The sequence below is a fragment of the Pinus tabuliformis genome, chromosome 3_1 (assembly GCF_031772625.1).
Source record: "Pinus tabuliformis cultivar Carrire ecotype Pingquan chromosome 3_1, CPIR1, whole genome shotgun sequence".
Classification (NCBI taxonomy): domain Eukaryota; kingdom Viridiplantae; phylum Streptophyta; class Pinopsida; order Pinales; family Pinaceae; genus Pinus; species Pinus tabuliformis.
The window spans coordinates 595,412,649-595,435,207 of NC_142301.1; positions in this window are offsets into that span (position 1 = coordinate 595,412,649).

A 22,559-nucleotide genomic window follows, 5' to 3' on the forward strand; every position below is an offset into this window, starting at 1 on the left:
CTAATGGATTCTTGCATGCTAACATTCGGACATCTAGAATAGTGGAAGCAATATAACTGATAATGGCCTTTCCAAAAACCACTGGCTAAGAGGGATACTTGTGATATGCCTTATAACATCATTCAAACCAGAGACAGTCTAAAAATCTAGTAAATGGGGGAATTACTAAAAGGATGTTATAATATTTTACTTAACTTAAGCCTGAATTTCCCTACAAAACAAGTTTTTGTCCTTATTAACTATAAAAAATAGTAGAAGAAACCCCCAATTCAATTTTTTTTTCCTAGACCCTTAGTATTCTATGCTTTAATCGCAAGAAGGCTTACCTTATTCCTTACTACACAACGACAATGTTGTTCCCAGCTTGTTCCAGGTGCACTTCATTAACTGAACCATGTAATTTCCAGGACGAAGCAATATTTCATTTCTCCACAGCCGCTAAAACTTTTTTACCACCGATGTATTTTCTTTGCTCTAAAACATATACCAAATCTTGAAAACACAATCAGGTGAGATGACGGAATGGGCAGGGAACCATCAATCTCACTGAGGACACTAATAAGCTCAGTGGAAAGCTTGATGAAATGAGCTATGTAATTTGCCTTCGTACTGTTACAAGGAAAAGTGTCTACTCAGAATTTCTTATCCCACTAAGGTGTGATAGCTACCTTAGAAACAAACAAAGTAAAGCTACTTTCGTTTTTCCTTTATAAAGTATAGATAGAGAGGAACAAAGAAGACCAACCTCTGTCTTGCACTAATCTTCTGGTTTGATTCCTCTCTTCCTTGATAGTCTTTCGCTACTTGTTCCCTTGCACGCCCAGCTTCACAGAGTACCTGTAAGATCATAGTAGCATAGCACTATACAAAGACATGGATCTATAATCATAAACAATCTAGGATTAGATGTAAATTGACCATACAAATGCAGAAAACATAAATGACACAAGAGTATGGAGGAAAACTTGAATAACTTTTATTGTTAAACAAGAAAAAGCCAAGAGGAGTTACAACCAGTTGTTCTTACCCAGCATCAACCTCTCAGCAAGGAAGCCCCTCTTCACCTCATACAAAGCTTAGATCACCCAACAATTTGATGTTTGTCTCAAGAAACCAACAACAATTCCTTACAATATGCAAAATTCCAGCCTCTAACCTCCTTGATCTCTGGGATGAGAGATCTATATATAGATATTTGTAGAGGTGTGAGTCAGCTCTGGGTTTTTGATTAATGTCTTCTCTCTGATAGTTCTTGATGCCACTTGGAGATCTCATTGATCTCTTACTCATCCTTGGACGATTCTGAGAGGCAAGTGTCCCAAGAGAAGTTTCTGAAAGATTCCATGATCATCCACCTCGCAAATTGTCTCCGCCACTTGTCTTTTCTCGTCCATCGCACCCCATAGAAGGGCTTTTTGAAATGCAACGCACTTCCGATGTGGACAAGGTGAGATGCATCGCACCCTGGCCATGGAGCAAGTGAAATGATCCAGTTTTGACCAGTTCTGAGCAGTTTTTCATGGAGAACTTCTGGGAGAAGCTGTAATCAGTTGACCTTGTTCCTTTAGGGGTTAGAACAACACTTTTAGGGACTTGGGAGCCCTTGGTTTATGGACATTTTATGCTTGGGGTTGTAGTGCCAAAAAATGTCTATAACAGTTGCCCCCTAAAGCATGAGGTCGTTAATCTTTTGATGTCGGGTGAAATGCTTTATTATGAGGATGCGAAGTTATTTCAAGCTGGGAGGAGACCTGTAATGAGATACAATACAATACATTATCTTCATAATATTTTCATGATCTAGCTGAGGCAGGCATTCCCATGCTCAGCTTTATAAATTCATTTTCATGTACATAGGACAGACAATCGTCTGAGTGTAGACTGATGATTCTGATAGAGCCATCATCCCTTTGATTGGATGATTATCTGTGCAGCAATGATGTACATTTGATGTATTTATTTTCCTGAATATATATCGCAGCCCGGATGGATGAAACTAGATCCGGGGTCTTCAATCTCGTTCGATCTTCACTCGATGTACAAGTCTATCCATGTGAGAGATGTTCTGGAGTCGAACATGGAAAGACATCGCTTGATTACCAGCCAATGATATAACCTGTTAACAAGCGCGAGAGGAATCACCGATAATGATAATGACCCTCAAGGTACTGCAGTACAATTCACGTGGTGTGAATAAAGGACTTGGCGTCGAACACCACGCAAAATCTTTTGGTCGAAGGTCATTGATGTAAACCTGTCGCCGGAAGTGAGAAACTTGCCATTGAGGCATGCAAGCTTCAAAGTACTAAATGGGGTGTTCCTAGATCAACTTATTGGATAATGAGCTGATGTCGACAAGAAGTGATCCGTCACAGGAGGGCCTTAATGAATCCCACATCAATGACACGGAATGGAGCAAATGATTTTAATGGAGGTGAAAACGATCTGGTGATATAAGGTTCAGGGTGGCGGTCATGAAAGAATGGAGTATAAATGTATTGTAGTGGGTGAGACACAGGTGAATTCTCTGAATGACTTCTCTTGAACATATCGGCGACACTGACGTGATGGATTGGTAGCATTAACCCCAAATGTGGATGGTATGATGGGACCATGGTGATGTGACCGGTGAATGAAACAACCCAACCTGACTTGGATGCGGAGTGAAAGTGTCATGTTCAAGAGTGACTTGCTACCAACAAAGTTTCTTCAAGTTTTCTTCCCAATTTTTCCCCAGTCATTGCTAACCAGTACCTCTTTATTTTTATCAAGCTTGAGGAGGATAACATATGCTTGTTCTATAATTTTCCCTTCGGGCAAACCCATCACTATGTTTTAACGAGCCTAGCGATAGTGAAACTCGTTCTCGTCTATAAACAAGTTTGTCGCTATTAAAATTTTAACGAGTTTAACAACAAATATAACTCGGTCCTTTTCAATTTTAGAGAGTCTGAAAAGGAACGTAAAGGAAACTCCAAAATTACTATTTCGTCATCTAATCCCTTAAGTCCGAAAAAGTATAAAACAATACAGAAGGGAAGAATTTTCAATACTTTTAACGAGCCGAACAAAACAAGCGCTCGATCTTTTTGTGTAATAATCCCTTAGGTCCAAAAAGATTTAAATTTAGAGGAGGGATAGCACTTCTGATCCCTTTAACGAGCTGGAGAGGCCAATGGCTCGGAATTCTTTTCATATTTTACGAGTCAATTGAAAAGAGCTTAAAGGAGACTTGTCTTTTGAGGAACGAGTGATAAAATGGGTAGCAGCTGATTCCAGGTAAGGTTTGGAATTTTCCAATCACGGCAGTGTTACAAGGATGGCTAGTGAGATGACTCTTCGCAGTTGTTCCTCAAAAACAGGTAAACAATCAAATGGAGGTGAATGATCGGCCAATGTAAAAGTGGAGGTGATGGTGCAAACACAACCAAGGCTTTAAAGGCTGAAGTGTTACATTCACGATGGTTATTTACCGGGAAATAGTTCATTTTTTAATGAGCTTAAACGCGGGGGGGAACATTTGCTCATGGCTTATGTTTATTTTTAATGAGCTTGAACTATGCGCTAAAACTGCTCGATGCGGGTTTATTTTTTAACGAGCTTGAACCCTGTAGTAACATTGCTCATGATAAGTTTGCATGCCCCCAGCATAATAACACAAATCGAGGTGCATGCCCCCCAAGCTTCATTACATTCAACTCGGTGGTTGGAATGAAGGTTTACCTTCGAGATCTTTGAAAGACTCGATTTGGAAAGGGAGTTGTTTCATTTTTTAATGAGGTTGACACTGTAAAAGAACTATCCTCATGACTCCTTGTTTCATTTTTTAACGAGGTCGACACGAGATAAGAACTGTCCTCGGAATCCACTGTATTTACAGTGTTTGATAGAAAATCAAAAACTGAAGGATGATTAAGGTCACTGGAACCATCTTCCTTACAATTCGGAAGATGGGAGCGATGGTGGTAATTTTCCCATGGTGCCTCTCCTATCACCATTGATTGAATGATTCCTTCGTCTGTAGAATGTACATGCGACCAAGGATCTGAAGAGGTGCCATATTCCTTAGACCTATCTATCCAAACACTCGATGACCGTTGATTTAGGTTTGCACCCCAAGTCAAGAAAATTGATTGCTACAATATTTCTAAAATGGCGATGATCCATGCTAACAAAATGTTTAGGAATCTTCCAAATCCATTATATATAGAAGATTTCATATTGCAGGTTTCCACTGTGGCCACTTCCGCTAGATTACTCGGAGGCGGTAGGGCAAAAGTACCCATTAAGGCAAGGTATTTTAAGAGACCTACTCTGATATTTTGAAGTGAATGATTGCTTCCATGGGTCATTGGAATGCTTCTCGTAACTTGTGAACTGTTGGGGAGAAATGTTTGTTGGTCGACGATTGTAATTCCTCCTTGAAAGGGAAATGCTATCTTCCTGAAGTAGGTCGACACAACTGCGGCCATGGCATATATCCAGGGCCTTCCCAGTAGGATGTTGTAATTGAGGTTTCCGTCGATTACTTCAACATCAATTTCTACTGTTTTGCCCCCCAGTTCAACTTGCAAGTTAATTAAAATCCCATATGGAGTGTATGATCGTCCATCAAAAGCTTTTAACATTTTTTACGATCGTGACAAGGGTGGTGAGCCTAAATTTTTCCAGCAACTCATCGACATAATACAAGTAGATGCCCCCTCATCAATAATTGTTCGATGAACAATTTTGTTGAGGGCTTTCACTTGAATGAGGAAAGCTAGTTGAGTTGGTAACTGAGGGTCATATCCTTTGTGATTAAAGGATACAAGATTGGAATCCGTTGGGTCAATCCCACCTATTACTGATAATAGATCCTGCTTTTGGGAGAGGCAATTTTCCTATACCTCAAGTGTTGACATAGCGGACGGTGATTGGGCCAGGTCCTCTACTATCTTATAATTCTATGCTACTTTGGCACGAGGATTAAATGTCGATTTGTGTACTACTCCCTTTGGCGGATTTATCATTGGCTCAGGAATGATGGGTGGCACAACTTCGGTCAAAGTTGTTGTCGAACTACTAGGTTGTTGATTAGCCTTGTTATTCGACAGCTGTGGATTCCCGTAATCTTTATTCCTTGTCAAAGCATCATTTTGCTGCTTTGAGATAGACAACATAAGCACTTGGGATCGGGAAGCATTTTGATTAGCAACTAGTTTGGTTCCCGGGTTTGTAAACGGATCAGTCAATACTGCTGAGGTTTTTGAACTCTTAAAGACTTTCTTAACTTCAGCTTTATGTGGACAATCTCTCGTCTGATGATCCTCATCGCATATATGACACCCCGCAGGGGGTTTCCTTTGCCCATAAGGGTTTGCAGAAGGTTTTTCAGGAGATGACTTATCCTGCTTCTTTTTTCTCCCTTTCTTTTTCTTCTTGCCCCCTGGTTGCTTCAGTTGTTTGCCCTTTTCGGTCGACACATCATTTACTTCCGAGGCAAGAATTTCCTCATTTGCATTTTGACTAGAAATCTTACAGGCCTTTTTAGATGTAGCCTTTGTCGATTTCGTGTCTGTTGCGCCTATCACACCATCGTCAGCATGAGAGTCATTGTTTGATTTAGGAGGAGGGGGGACCGAAAATTCCGGTCTGGGAGTGTCAGGTATTTTATCGTAGAGCATGCCGGACTGAGTATAAATCAAGTCTAAATATTGCGCATGAGCAATGACTTTCTCTTCGGTGATGACTCCTCCTTTTGCCACATCTTCTGTAATAGAAGGCAATAATGACTTAATGAACCATTCAGCTAAAAGCTGATCAGGAACATACGTTTTTACCATTCTACGATGACGTCGCCACTCATGTATATGATCAAATATGTGAGTGGCCATTGTTTGTTTGAAATTGGTAAGAAGTTTTGTTCCCATTTCGTACCTTATCGGTAACTGAAAATGGGTTAAAAAGGTTGTGGCTAGGGTACTGAAGTTGTCAAACGAAGCTCTGGGCAATTCAATATACCATTTTGCTGTCGGACCAGTTAACGTCCTCTGAAAAAGGCGAAGCCTAATTGAATCATCGTTTAGGGTGTTTGATGAACACCACAAATGAAATGTCATCACATGATTCGATGGGTCTTCACCTGGATTTCCATTAAATTTAGGAATATCTGATGGAAGTTTATGCGGAATCGCTGGCCACCAAGGGGCGTAAGCAATTGAATCGTTTGTTAACCGATTTAAATCAGGTAACTCTAAAGTTGCCACGAAGGGTAACTGTTGATTCAGGTTAGGTGAAGCATACCCATGATAAGATGCGATTGCCTGAGCAGTTGGTCTTTGCATACCAGCATAATGCATTTGATGCTGGTAACTTTGGTAAGGTTGGTGGGCATGACCATTGTAAAATGGTTGATTTTGACCGTTTTTAATATACGACAGCCCACTATTTGCAAATATTTGTTGCTCAGAACCTTGGTATACTTGTTGGAATTGCGGTTGTTGGTATTGTACTAGCCATGGTTGTGAAGCCATGTGCTGTTGCCCGATACTAACTGTTTAACCAAGATGAGGGGTAATTGTACCCGTTTGAACCTGTGTCATTCCACTAATCGGCGATTGTGGTTGAGTCGCAGGGTCAAGGGGTTGTTGCATTACAACCTGAGAAACCTGAGGTTGGCATACAATAGGCAGCGCTTGAACTTGCGACACCATCACAATAGCTGGCGTAGTTGGTATACTTGACATAGGTAAGCATTGTTGCATTGAATATACAACTCTTGGTTGTTGAGGTAGTATCGGTACCCAACCGCTTGAAGTAATTCCAGCGTAACCTGAATTTTGTTGTGAACTCCCGTATGGCTGTCCTCCCGGAGGGGATAATGAAAGGGAATACCCCCCATACGGTGGTAATCCAGTATTCAAGGGAATGGTTTGCCCTTGAGGGTCGGACTGCCCAAATTGACCTCCAAATGGATCAATTTGTTGAGACTCAACATAAGAGTTTCTGGATATTATTCCGGATGAATAAACAAGAACAGACCATACCATTGGAATGGCCCCTGAGTGGGCTCCTTCTAGCGTTTGAGAGCTAGTTGGGACAGATGGTATGCCGGCGAACATTGTTGGAGTGATAGCAGGGAGTTCTGCTGTCGCTGTGTCCGACGACATAGTCCTAGATGTTGACGGTTGTTCAGACATTTCTAGTCTATCCAAAAGATTACCTAGCGATTCTACAGGAGCTTTCGCTGGCAGTAGACTAACTTCTGATGAAGAAGGATACAGAGTGATCGCAACTCCAAATTGCGATGGAGTACTAGATGGAGGATCTTCCACAATCTCTTCTATAGCAATCAGACCAGGTGGAAGAGGTAGACCGTCAGGTACGTAGAATATTTCTGATGTCGAAGAAGGTATGGAATCGGTAGCGACAGATGTTTGAGGAGCAACACTCTCCGAACCGGTTGTAGATGGAACTGGTTCAGTGATACAAGTGTTTACCCTCAGACTAGGATCAATACTATTGTCCTTCTGTGGCTGCTGAACTTCTTTTGTAAAGGCAGGGATACCAGAAATGTTTAGAGTAACCGGAGTCTCTGATGTTGTTGGAACACTTGTTCTAACTTTAACAGGAGATTTGGAACCGGTTAAACAAGCTCGCTTTGTCCGTACTAGCTTCGATTCCGGAGACAAAGACGGTTGACTCGTAAGCCTCCGCGAACGACGGGGTTTCAATTGACTTTCTTCCACGATTGCGGATTACTCGATCAACTAAAAATAAAGGGGAAGTATGTTTCCGAATTAGATGAATTTTAGATGCTTTGACACAACTTGTTTCTTCAATTTTTAAGAGTCGAGAAAAAACAAAAGATGACTCTAGTCGCCTTCGATTTTTAATGAGCCTGAAGTGACAAGTGCTCAGATGGACCTTTTCCGTTAAGGAGTCTGAAAAGGAATGAAAGGGATTGCTCTGGAAATCTAGGTAGAGGGATTACCAAACCAATCGCAAAACTGCAGAATACTTTTTACGGTACGACAGTCAATCTTCCCGAATGTTGTGTTTAGTGCATTGCGATCGATAGGGCGGCGGACACGGCTTCCTATGGATAAAGGATTCAGCCTATTGGGGTCTCACAAAATATACTTGATGGTACGTGGGAGCACAAGTCCATACTGTCACTTATCGTCTCAAAGTGGAGGAATCACCCAACCATTAGTGAGAACAATAGTTACCAGGCTTTACGACGCCGGAATACGTCTCTAGCCTAGACTTCTAAATGGTGTGCGTTAGGTTCCAAAGCGTTGTTAGATTCATTGAATTTATTTTATAGTTGATCTTGTTTATGAAGTTTGCCTTTCAGGTTCACCGCGAGATGTAGATGTAATTCCTAAAATGCAATCTAAGATGATAAACAATCTTTTTATCTTCTTTGTGCAATTAAAATCCTAGCTACTAAGGAAAGAAAGACAGAATTCTTTCACAAAGAGCAAAGAGCACACTCTAAATGCACTTTCCTAACTCAAACCAATCAGACTGTCTAAATGCAAATGCACATGCATGTATTTGTTTTCAACTTTCTTAGTATATATGAATGATAAGAAGAAAGTTGATGCACAAATCTGAATTTCTTTTCAAGCGACAAATATCAACAAGTTTCTTTTCGAAATCAAAAATGGAGACTATCACAACACCTTACGATTTTGAAATGAATACTTGTTTTTGACACTAGAAAAATTACAAATTCAGACCAAAAACAATAGTAACAGGATAATCGACTATCAACAGCAATCAAACTCTTTCCTATGATTGAAATCGACACTTGCGACACTTTCAAATCAAAGGATGACAGTACGATTACGCTACTTTTGCAAAGGACAACTGCAAATGACTCAATAAACACACAAAAACATTTACAGTTCTTTTGTACAAAGGAGGCGGAATAACAGCAAGGAAAAGGGGTTTCAAACAGACATATACTGATCACAGGCAGCAAAATTCATGAATAGAACTGGAAAGAATGAATCACAGAAACCAAAACTGCACAAAGCCTAGCTTGATCAACGCACTTGTAACATAGGGAATTTGAAATGCAGTGCACCTTCTACACTCGGGAAGTGCGCTGAATTTCAGATTCTCAGAACTGTACCTACGCTGGGCCATAAACGAGACTTTGCTTGGGTTCTGGGTCACAGTTTGCAGTTCAGTTCATGGGTTTTGGCCAAGCAAAAGGTAATCCATAATTCAACAATCAGGGGTAGATCTAAGGAGGATCTAAGACCTATCACAAGGGCAATAAAAGAGTTTGTGAATCAGTTGTTTAAATCATAAACAGATCCCGGAGATGGACTGAAGTGGCATTTATCTACTTTGCATTTGCTATGGCAAATGCAGTTCAAATTCTACCTGGCACAACTTCAGACTCCGTCTGTAAGTTTATGAAATAGACAACAAGGAAGATAAACAAACAAACTAATTCGTCCCTAGTGGAGTCGCCATTTTGTTACAGGGAAAAGTGTCTACTCAGAACTACTTATCCCACTAAGGTGTGATAGCTACCTTAGAAACAAACAAAGTAAAGCTACTTTCATTTTTCCTTTATAAAGTATAGATAGAGAGGAACAAAGAAGACCAACCTCTGTCTTGCGCTAATCTCCTGGTTTGATTCCTCTCTTCCTTGATAGTCTTTCGCTACTTGTTCCCTTGCACGCCTAGCTTCACAGAGTACCTATAAGATCATAGTAGCATAGCACTATACAAAGACATGGATCTATAATCATAAACAATCTAGGATCAGATGTAAATTGACCATACAAATGCAGCAAACATAAATGACACAAGAGTATGGAGGAAAACTTGAATGGATTTTATTGATAAACAAGAAAAAGCCAAGAGGAGTTACAACCAGTTGTTCTGACCCAGCATCAACCTCTCAGCAAGGAAGCCCCTCTTCACCTCATACAAAGCTTAGATCACCCAACAATCTGATGTTTGTCTCAAGAAACCAACATCAATTCCTTACAATATGCAAAATTCCAGCCTCTAACCTCCTGGATCTCTGGGATGAGAGATCTATATATAGATATTTGTAGAGGTGTGAGTCAGCTCTGGGTTTTTGATTAGTGTCTTCTCTCTAATAGTTCTTGATGCCACTTGGAGATCTCATTGATCTCTTACTCATCCTTGGATGATTCTGAGAGGCAAGTGTCCCAGGAGAAGTTTCTGGAAGATTCCATGATCATCCACCTCGCAAACTGTCTCCGCCACTTGTCTTTTCTCGTCCATCGCACCCCATAGAAGGGCTTTTTGAAATTCAACACACTTCCCGTGTGTACAAGGTGAGATGCATCGCACCCTGGCCATGGAGCAAGTGAAATGATCCAGTTTTGACCAGTTCTGAGCAGTTTTTCATGGAGAACTTCTGGGAGAAGCTGTAATCAGTTGACCTTGTTCCTTTAGGGGTTAGAACAACACTTTTAGGGACTCGGGAGCCCTTGGTTTATGGAAATTTTATGCTTGGGGTTGTAGTGCCCAAAAATGTCTATAACACGTGCGCCTTTACACCAGGTTGCGCGGAGCTCGATTGCACACAACCGTCATCTCCAAACTAAACTACACTATCACATTCTACCTTTACAACAATTTATTTTCATTGTTTAGGAGTTTTTTGCTAATAGGTTATTTTCACGCTGATTGCAGATTCAAGAATATATAGATATGAGTAAAGTTATTTATGATAATGTAAACTAAACTACACTATCACATTCTACTTTTACAACAATTTATTTTCATCATTTAGGAATTTTTTGCTAATAGGTTATTTTCATGCTGATTGTGGGTTCAAGAATATATAGATATGAGTAAAGTTATTTATTTTTTCGTGTAATTTTAATTAAATTTAATTTTGAAAATATTTTGAAATTTGTAATTGACTTATATTTTTATAATATTTGGTCACGATTTCACTAAATTTAATTTATAGAAATGGTTGTAGTCACCTGTAGAGAGACAGTATTTCGAATTTGTGAAAATGGCGCATAGTCACAAATAAATAAATAATGTATATAATAAAAATAATATATTTTTAAGAGGTAAATTTTTATGTTTTCTTTATCAAAATATAGTGATACTAATTGGATTCAATTTAAAGAGAACCTTGAAACATTCAAATTTTATAGGTTCAATAATTTAAAACTATGATTCTCTTAATTTCTAACCAAACTTTCACTAAAGAACCAAAAGACTCATCCCATTCACTGCATGAAAAGCCTTCAACCCATACATTAGTCAGAACTTCCCAGAAAACTCACATAATTTCCTTACAATGGCCTTAGTTCAATTGGAGATTTGCATTAAGAATGAATAAAAAGGTCTCCATCCAAAATGCAAATCCTGCAATGATATAATTAAATGTAATGGTAATGTAGATCCTATTAGACCTATAAAGGAAGAAAAAATATGAGCTTGGTGCCAACTATCTAGATAGGCACAAGTCCAAGCCTAGCCCATTAGAGGTCCAAATGAAAATATTGGATACTAATAGGGAAGGAGAAATCAATTCAAGTAAGAGACATAGACATGTGAAAGAAGGCACATTTCTACTTAGCACTCTGGAAAGAGATTCAAGCATCGCCAATAGATCATTAGCTACTGCAATTAAGAAACACCATTACGAGAGGAGAAGCAAGAAGAGTTCAATGCTAAAGGACTCGAAGAAAGAAAATCCCCCTACCTTCGATGGAGAGGTAAATAAGGCTAAAGAGGGAGGGTCTTGGTTGTTGAGGATGAAGAAGTACTTCAAGATACATGAGTACTCCGCAACCATGAAGGCTAGAGTAGCTATTTTTAAGTTGAAAGGAAAATTTGATATATGGTGGGAGGATTTGAATAATGTTAAAGATATCATGGAATACGTTTGAGAAATACTTCTGAGAGAAGTATTTATTTGAAAATTACTATGACGCCAAGGTCAAAGATTCTATGAGAAAATTGTGGAAATTAATTGTTGATGAGTATACAAGTAGATTCCTGGAGCTACTAAGGTATTTACCTTACATCAAGGATGAGAAAACAATGATATATAGGTACCTTAGTGGATTACCACAAGCTTACTAGGACATAATAGAGTTTGATGAGCCAAAAACCTTGGAGGATACCATTCGAAAGATCACGTATTGTTATGAAAAATCCAAACAAAATATTGAAGCCTGAATAGATTGGAAGAAAAAGATAAGGTAAATTTCAAATGAAAAGGGATGAAGTCCTCACGATATTAAAAAGGAGGGAAAAATGGGAAGTTAAATACTTCTTCAAAGAAGGAATATCAATAAAATTCCAAAATTATTAGTAGAAATGAACCCTTGAAATTACTAAATGAAGAAGTGGATGGGTTTAGAAATGGCCCTATACAATGTTGGACTTGTGGAGAAAATCATTTTTGAAGGAATTGTCCTCAGTGATGGAAATCTAGCACAAAGTTATGTAATGTACAAGAAGAAACAATATTGAATGAAGTGGATCATAACATACCTTGATTTTATGTTGCACTAGACAATAGGTAAGCAAACAAGTAAGATGTAGTAATCCAAATGGAAGGTATGGTCATCAAACAATCTATTTCAATTTTATTTGACCTATGTTCTAATTTCAGTTATATTAGCTTGAAGATTGCAGAGAAATGTAAATTTCCAAAAAAATATCATAAAGAATCATGGATGGTTCAACTAGTCATGGGAATAAAAAGATAGCTAGCATATATTATAGAGTCATGCTTAGTGGATATTGGTGGTATGACCACCATGACATCTCTAAATTTATTACCATTGGGATCTTATGGTGTCTTAATCGGTATGGATTGGTTCACAACCAACAAAACCAAGATTTATTGTTACAACAAAGCACTGAAATGCCTCAACAATGTTGGTGAGGAGATAATGTTGCAGGGGATAAAGAGACCAAGCTCACTCAGCCATATAACAACAATTCATGTGAAGCAATGCAGCAGAAATGGCCATATGTTGTATGAAATCCACGTGAATGAGGAAGTTGAAGGAAACATGAATCCATTTGAAGGCTACCTTGTGTTAAAGCAATTCATTGACCCGTTTCTAGAATAATTTCTTGGATTTCCACCTAGAGGAGACATTGGTTTTACTATAGAATTAATTCTGGGAATAGTGACAACAACAAAGACTCCATATTGTATGAGTAGATTGACCTCGTTGAATTGAACTTTCAACTAAAAGAAATTCTAGATAAGGGATACATTCACTTCGGTGTTTCTCCCTAGGTAGCCCCAACGTTGTTTGCGAAAAATAAGGATGGAATGTTGCGATTGTCTATAGAGTACTGATAGCTAAACAAGGCTACATTAAAGAACAAGTACTTTCTACCTTGAATTGATGACCTATTCAATGAGTTGAGAGGTGCTACATTGTTTTCCAAAATAGATTTCCGGTCTTAATACCATCAAGTGAGAATTAAAGATGAGGATATTCACAAAACTAGCTTTGAAACTAGATATCCATACCTCTATGAGTTTGTAGTGGTACCATTTGGACTTATAAATTCTCCAACCACATTCATGTGGTTGAAAAACAATGTTCTCAGGCCTTATTTCGATAAATTTGTATTAGTATTTGTGGATGATATCCTAGTATATTAGAAAACAAAAGTAGAGCATGAAGACCACCTAAGATTAGTATTAAGAGAGCATAAGATGTATACAAAACTCAACAACTATGAATTATTCCAAATCTAGGTTCACTACTTGAGGAATGTGATTTCCAAATAAGGAGTGGTTGTAGATCCAAAAGTGCTCAAGGATATAATGGAGTGGCCCACTCCCTGGAATGTTATAGAGGTTAGATATTTCATGGGTTTATCTGTATATTGCAAAAGGTGCATTTCATAATTCTCCAATATTGGGAACCCAATCACCTCTTTGGAAATAAAAGGAGTGAAATTTCAGTGGACACAAGAATGTGCAACTAGCAGCTGAAAAAATTGCTGACATGTGTGCCTATCTTAAGAGTAGCTTATTTGGAGAAGGACTTTATTGCCTGCATGGATTCTTGCAAGGAATCAATGGAGTTGTGACACAAGAAAGATATGTGGTCTTCTATGAATCTAGAAAGCTAAATGATTATGAAAAGAACTATGTTTCCCATGACCTAGAGCTTGCAACCCTATTGCATGCTTTAAAAATGTAGAGGCATTATCTATTGGGGAGAAAGTTTGTATTGATGATAGACCATGGCAGATTGACATATATGTTTGATTAGCCTAAGATGAATATTAAACAAGCCATATGCTTGGTTTTTATTAGTGATTTTGATTTTTAGTTAAAAGAAAACAAGGGAAAAGATAATAAAGTGGTAGATGCACTCAACAAGAGTGTACAATAGGTTCATTTGGAAGCCTTGAGAAATTGCATAATTGATATCAAGGAAAGGATTCAATAGGAATTTCCACATGATGAGCACTACCAACATGTAAAGAAATGTTGGTAGCATGAACTAGAGGGATTTGTGAGAAAGAGTTATTGACTCACTAATCAGGGTATGCTTCTATTCAAAAATGAAAAATACATGCTTGAAGTAGTTGATTTAAAGAAGCTCATCATGGATGAATTCCATAAAATACCTTACCCGGGTCATCTCAATTATCAAAAAATGATAAAATCCATAAAGAGAATATATTATTGGCCAGGATTGAAGAAGGATGTTTCTGAATATATTTCGAAGTGTTTGGAATGCCAACAAGTAAAGGTGGAATGTAGGCATCTAGTAGGATTGTTGCACCCAATCTCAACCCTTAAGTGGAAGCGAGAAGTCATATCTATGGACTTCATTATGGGATTTACAAATATAGCTAAACACCATGATGTTGTTATAGTGGTCATGGATAAGATCAGTAAGGAAAATCACTTCATTGTTGTGAAATACACAAAAAAAACTATTAATATAACCCAAATAATCATGAAGAAAATATTTAGACTGCATAGTGTACCTAAGAAGATTATATTAAATCGAGATGCTAGGCTCACTTATAAATTTTGGAAGTTGTTTTTTGTTGGTTTTGCGGTTTTAGTACTACTTATCATCCTCAAAAAAATGAAGAGCTGGAAAGAGTGACCAAAATTCTGGAAGATATGTTGAGAATGTGCATCATGCATTAGCTAAAGAAGTGGGAATATTTCATACCATTGGTGGATTTTTCATACAATAAGGGATACCAGGATTCACTAGGTATGAGACAATTTGAGGTATTGTATGGCCAAGAATGCAAAATTCTTATCAGTTGGGATGACCCAATAAACAAAGTAGTTCTTGGGTCAGATATGCTAAAGGAAATGGAGTAAGAAGTGGCGAAGATCATGCATAATTTAAAGGAAATATGATGCAAGAGCATCACTCCCCAGTCAAAATTGATTTTTCAAACCTTTGGAAGGTAAGGACATGGCATCGTGACTGAGGAGATGTGATTTTCCTTGAATTTTGTTTAATCACTAATCAATTGATATGTATTTTCCCTTTCAGGAGTGTAACTTTAAATCTATTGAGAGGATTGTGGATCTGAGATGATCCATAATATTGTATTTTTTTATATGTGAGCCTTCCACTGTTGGAAAAAGGTAGGCTAGATCTAATACTAGGCCAAGGAGATCACTAGGGCTTGAGTTACCTTACTGTGTAATCGAATTTGATTGGAATAAAATCACATGTCATATGTCATTTTATGTGTAAAATCTATGTGTTGAAGCTATGTGGGTATATGTTTGTATGAACATGGTCAAGAGGAACAAAATTTTAGTGTTTACAGGGCCAATATAGAGAATGATCCACCATTAATCACATGATTGATCAACGGTGACCCATTAATGATGGATGATTGTGTTCAAGGCCCTTTCATAGCTGCCATATGTCATGCTTTAAATGTTGTTCAAGAGTAGTTGGTGTGGGACCAATTTACTCTATTTTAGTTAATCTTCCAATTTAACGAGCCTTAATAGCTCTGACACCTGACTAATTCATGGAACAGTCAACCCCGTCCTCGTCGAGTGCACAAACAAATTGAGATGTCATTTGGATTCTAACCTCTAATTACCTACCCTATTGACTTATAACACAAAACTTTATTTTGTGCCAATGAAGTTTAGACTACGTGGTTGGATGGTTGACTTGTGACATCAACAATTTGGAGTGTTAGGGAGCTTGTGATTTTTAGAGATTGAGTTCATTTCTGTAATTTAGGTAGTGATTTTCAAAATTTTTGTGGGCCCATAACCCATAAGAAATCAATTTGAAGCATCCCTAGAATTTTTCACTATCACATGGTATTAGAGTAGGGAAACATTTCCGGCATAAGGAGGAGAACACCTTCTAGTTGTGATTTGGTACAAGTTGTTGTGGTAATTCTATAGTTGCATTTGTGGGTAGAATTGTTAAGAAAAATGAGTAGCATGCAACAATGAGAGGAGCAGAGGAAGCTCAACAAGGTTCCAGTAGAGGTGAACCTCTGATGCCAAGAGATTGATCCAAATGAGAGATCTTGGTGAGGTGTCAGTGGAGGCTTGGTTGCAGCTCATTATTGAGTACAAGTTGAAGCTCAACGATACATGTCGAGAATAAAGACCAAGTAAAGAGGAACACATTGCGGAAATGAAGGCATATTACCAAGAAGTCATAAATTTTGTACCTCAAGAGTTCGATGTATGAGTATTAACCCCCCCCCCCCCCCCAAGTTGAAATTGATTATTTAACCTTCTGGAAGGTGAGGACGTGGCAGCATGGCTAAGGAGATGCAGCTTTCCCCGAATTTTGTGTAACCAACGATCGATTGTTATGTATTTTCCTTTTGATGCATGTAGCGGAAATCTCTGGAGAGGATCGTGGATCTGAGATGATCCACCATATTGTATTTTTTTATATGTGAGCATTCCAGTGTTGGAAAAGGGTAAGCTAGATCTAATGTAGACCAGGCTGAGTAGAGATCTAGGGCTTGAGCGCCTTTACTGTGATTGAATTAAATTGGAATAAAATCATGTGTCTTATGTGCTTTTGTGTGTAAAATCTATGTGTTGAAGATATGTGGGTATATGTTTGCATGGGGATGGCAAAGAGGAATGAAAGTTTGTTGTTTACAGGGTCACAATTATGCTGTAGATAATGATCCACTATTGATCACATGATGGATCAACGTTGATAAATTAATGATGGATGATTATGTTCAGGAACCCTTTGCAGTTATGGCACATTAAACTTTGAATGATGTGCAGGAGTAGTTAGCATGGGGCCAATTTACTTGATTTTAGCCAATTTTCTGACTCAACAAGCTTCAATAGCTCTGACGCCTGACTAATCCATGGAACAGTCAGCCTCGACCCAATTAGGCACACGAATGAATTGCGATGTAATGTGGAGTCTGACCTCCAATTACCCATCATGTTGACCTTTAAGACAAAACTCAATTTATTTCCAATGAAGTTTAGATTGCACAGTTGGATGGTTGACTTACAGGGTCAAAAATTTGTAGTGTTAGGGAGCATGAGGTTTTTAGAGATTTGAGTTCCTTGATGCAAGTTAGGTGGTTATTTTCCAAATTTTTATGGTTCCATTATAGATTTTTACTATAGATTCAACAACTTATGTGATATGCTAAAACACAAGACAAGAATCTACTCTACTCTTCAGCAGAAACCAAAATTGATCGATGGAAACAATAAGAAGGAAAGGAAGAATATCAATTGCACATAACACAATAATTTTTTGGGGAAAGAAATTGCTCAAAACCTTAACTATCTATATTGCATTAACTAGAAGATCTAAAAAGAAAATACAATGCTTGTTCAACCTGAATAATTCCTGCACAAGTACAATCTATCTCTCTTGCCTCACAAATTAGATCAAGCCAACACTTAGTCAATTATGCTGCCTGCCAAGCCCCTACTTCCTTGCACAATTCCTAAGATAATTAGCCCATATTTAATTGGGAAATCCTCACTCCATAACTATGCAATCCATCATAGGCCTTCTACTGATTGCATGCACCATCTGAACTACTCGAAAAATTATACAACTGATAGTACATTGTCCCTGAACTCTAATCTCAACTTGGTCTTCATTTGAACTGACATGCATGAGTTATTTATGAATGAATCTTCATTTAACTTGTGTGGTACTGGTGATGCATTGGTGCACTACTCCATGAATAGACCTCTACTAGTTCCTCCAACAATTAGAACTAGTTTCACTGACTATAGCTCAGTTACAAAAAGTTATCTAATTACAACTCAAAAGAACTCAACCTCAACCCCTAAAATTTAGGGATCACTCTATATGACTCTAGATAGACTTCCAACTCAAATTTCCTAAGCCAATTAAGTCAATTTAACTTAATTAACGATTACAGGTTGCTATGAGAATATAATTTCGATTTAATTCACAATTTAATTCAAGGAAAAATTAATTGGAATTTCTATATACTATTTTTAACATTTCTTGTTGCAAATTTCAACACTCCCTCTCAACAAGGAAGGAATTCAACTTTATCCTGATCTGATACCTTTGGAATGTTCTGCATGGAAAAATTGTAACTTTTGTTGTTTCTACTACAACATTTGCAACCAAAAAGAATCCAACCTGAATCAATATGATGCATAGGTCACCAAAGTCTTTGACTAGTACTACATCTACCTCTATCAACTGAAAACTCTACACTTCTGCTGACTCTACCTCTGTGCCATCTGCACTACTTTCAACTCTACTCTATGCTCCCCTGTATCTGACTGCTACTATCCTCTGCCTTTGTCACTCTGATATCTGACTGCATCAACTATCATTGATCTATCCTGCTATTGTGTACTGTGGGATCCCGTAGCCAGCTAATGATCCATGAGACAAAACATCTCAATGGACCCTACCCAAATTTCTTCACTCTTGGGACTATTACTGCACATCGCCCCACCTCTCACCTGGAGGTATGGCTGCATGTGCTCCCTCTACTCACTTGGCGTGGAATTTCCCCCTACTGGAGGTATTTGCTTGAGTGGATGTCTCCACTCGGTCTCTTCTCTGCTTCTCCAATTGTGGCTGCTCCACAACTTTCTGAAGTTGCTTTTGAGGTTGTTTCTTCTATGCTTGAGTGGATCTCTCCACTTGGTCTCCTCTCTGCTTCTCTATTTATGGCTTCTCCACAACTTTCTGAGATTGCTTCTGAGGCTGCTTCTGGGGCTGCATGTTGAGAGGTAAGTCATGCTACGTCTCACCCACCAAGTCTCTAACATTTGCCTTGATCCTCAAGGATTTTCCTGCATCTTCGACCTCGAGAGCATATAGGTTCTTGACTTGCACACCGATTTGTTTCTCCTATCCCATGGTGATGTGTCTCAGGAAAACCTTTCCCTTACTAAAAATCACATCATAGTCACAGTCTTCCAATACTGTGACAGAAACAAGATTCTTCTTTAGTCTTGGAACATACACCACCTCTATGATTCTGAAAGGGGAGCCAGAATCCCTTTGAAAGGTAACTGTATTGATCCCAGTATCGCTATACCTCTCGCCATCTCCAAACTCTACATTCTTCATGAGGTCTTTCTCCTCAAAATCACTGAAGAGATGTCTATTCCCCGTCATATGGGATGAGGCACCGTTGTCGAGATACCACACACTTCCCATTACAGTGTTGGTCATGCATGCAATGAGAGTGAAGTCAAGTTCGAATTGCGAAGCTAGAGCTTCACCTGCTATCACTATTGTTGGCTATGTCTTGCTTGCTTTCTTCTACGGGAAATTTGTGGCATAGTGATTGTACTCGCGACAGTGAAAACACTTGACTTTCGATAAATCCTTCTTCTTGCCACCCACCTTGCCTTGGGACTTATTTCCCTTGGATTTATTTTCTTTGCTCACTAATGCAAAATCCACTTCCACTTATTTAGAAGAGGTCCCATCTTTGGTGTTCCTCTGAATCTCTTTCAGTACCAAATCCAAACACAATCGTTCCCAATCTGGTAGCTTCTCCCTCCCATTAACTGAGTCCTGGTAACTATGCCAACACTTGGGAAGTACTAGAAGATCTAGGCTCACTATATCGTCTTCGGAAACAGTAATACCGACACTTCCAAGCTCATCCCGACAATGGGTGAACTTGGTCAAGTACTTCGGAATTGTGTTTCCCTTCTCCATCTTGATCTTTCTAAGTTCGCCCTTTAGTGCCAACTTCCTATGTTCACTTATATTTTAAAATAGGTTCGTCAATGCCTTGCATATTGAGTATGGAGTATCCTTTCCATGGATTCTCGATACAATTTGGTCTCGAACTCCTTCTAGGATAATCCTTCTCGATTTTTCCACACACTTTCTCCATTACCCTATATATTTAGCATCTGATGCTGGAGGCTTAGGAATGTCATGATCTATGAATTCCTTGAGGCCATTGTCTTCTAGCATTGCCTCCATCCTGTCCTTCCAAGCTATGTAATTCAAGCTTCCCTCCAAGGCATACTCAAGTCTGAGGCCGTAGAATGACATATTATTGAAACTGAAGTATGAACTTGGAAATTCAATTTCACCTACACATCAAACTCGAATTCTCCTCTTCGACACTCCCTACATCTCTGATACCATGTAGATCTTTACTATAGATTCAACAACTTATGTGATATGCTAAAACATAAGACAAGAATCTACTCTGCTCTTTAGCGAAAACCAAAATTGATCAATGAAAACAATAAGTAGAAAAGGAAGAATATCAATCGCACATAACACAATATTTCACTGGGGTAAGCAATTGCTAAAGACCCTGACTATCTCTATGGAATTACCCTGAACAATTCCTGCATAAGTACAATCTATCTCTCTTGCTTCACAAACCAGCTCAATGCAACACTTGGCTTATTCTGTTGCCTGCCAAGCCCCTACTTCCTTGCACAATTCCTAATAGAATTATCCCATATTTAATTGGGAAATCCTCACTCCATAACTACACAATCCATCATAGGCCTTCTACTGATTGCATGCACCATTTGTACAACGTGGAAAATTATACAACTGATAGTACACTGTCCCTGAAATTTAATCTCAACTGGGTCTTCATTTGAATTGACATGCATGAGTTATTTATGAGTGACTCTTCATTTAACTGGTGTGGTACTGATGATGCAATGGTGCACTACTCCACTATTAGACCTCTACTAGTTTCTCCAACAGTTAGATCTAGTTTAACTCATTATAACTCAATTAGACTGAATTACTTAATTACAACTCAAAAGAATTCAATCTTGGCCCTTAAAATTTAGGATCACTGTACATGACTCTAGATAGACTTCCAAATCGAATTTCCTAAGTCAATTAAGTTAGTTTAACTTATTAACTATTACATGTTACTATGAGAATAAAATTTCGATTTATTTCACAATTTAATTCAAGGACAAATTAAATTGGAATTTCTAGATGTTATTTTTAAAATTTCTTGTTGCAAATTTCAACTCCCATAACCTATAGTAAATTGATTTGAAGCATCCCCAGAAATGGTCATTATCACAAACCAAGAGAGCAAAAGGAGCTATGCATTCCAACAAAGGATGCACAAGGAATTCCAAGTGGGATAACATGCATATCTTCACATCAGACCAAGGAAGAGCTCACTGAAAGTGGGGTCTTATGCCAAGTTGGCACCTTGATTTTGTGGACCTTTTGACAACATGGAAACAGTGGAACGACTAGCCTATAGATTTACTTGCAATTCATAGTGAATGCACATGATGTTTTCATGTTGATTTGCTTAAGAAGTATGTACATGTTGCTAATCACTTTGTTGTTGGTTTGTGATAATAGTGAAACTTGAGGGAGATTTCCAACCATAACCATTATGCATCAGGAACAAGAGGGCGGACTATGCTCGAAAGTCGAGTAATAGAGAAGGTCAAGGTGTCATGGAAGCACTTTGGATTTGATGAAGCCACCTGGGAGATGGAAGAACAAATGAGGATGTTATACCTTTTTTTGTTTGATGAATAAGAAGATGTAAGAGTTGTGTATAAAGCTTAGTTTGTTTTACTTTCTAGTTACAAAGAACACCGAGGATGGTGTCCCCTTTAAGGGCGTGGGGTTTTTAACACCCCTTATGTATGCCCCTGTTTTTATAATGATTGTAAGAATATAAAATAATTTTATATTGAGCTAGCTTGAAGAATGGGACAATGAATCCATGATTTGAGGGGAAAATAGTGAGTGGTGTTGGCTAGCATCACCCAACAACTAGATCACAATGATAGGCATAGGAGATGTCCACACTCCCCACTTCCATGATGTGAAGGGAAGGGGAAACAAATACTCTTGTGGGGGCATAATGACCATGAAGCGAAAAGAGAGAGAGGTAAACAAAACAGAGGAATTCGAACAACAAAAGGCTAGACAACAACGTGTGAGAGACTCTTGAAGGGAGAATGAGCTTGGAGTGCATGTACATGAATGTTGAGTGTTGAGGAAAGCTTGTTGAGTCTGATGGGATGTGATTCCATGTGTTGAACTTGTGAATTATGTGTGTCCTAGATTGGAAGGATTAGAGAAGGACTC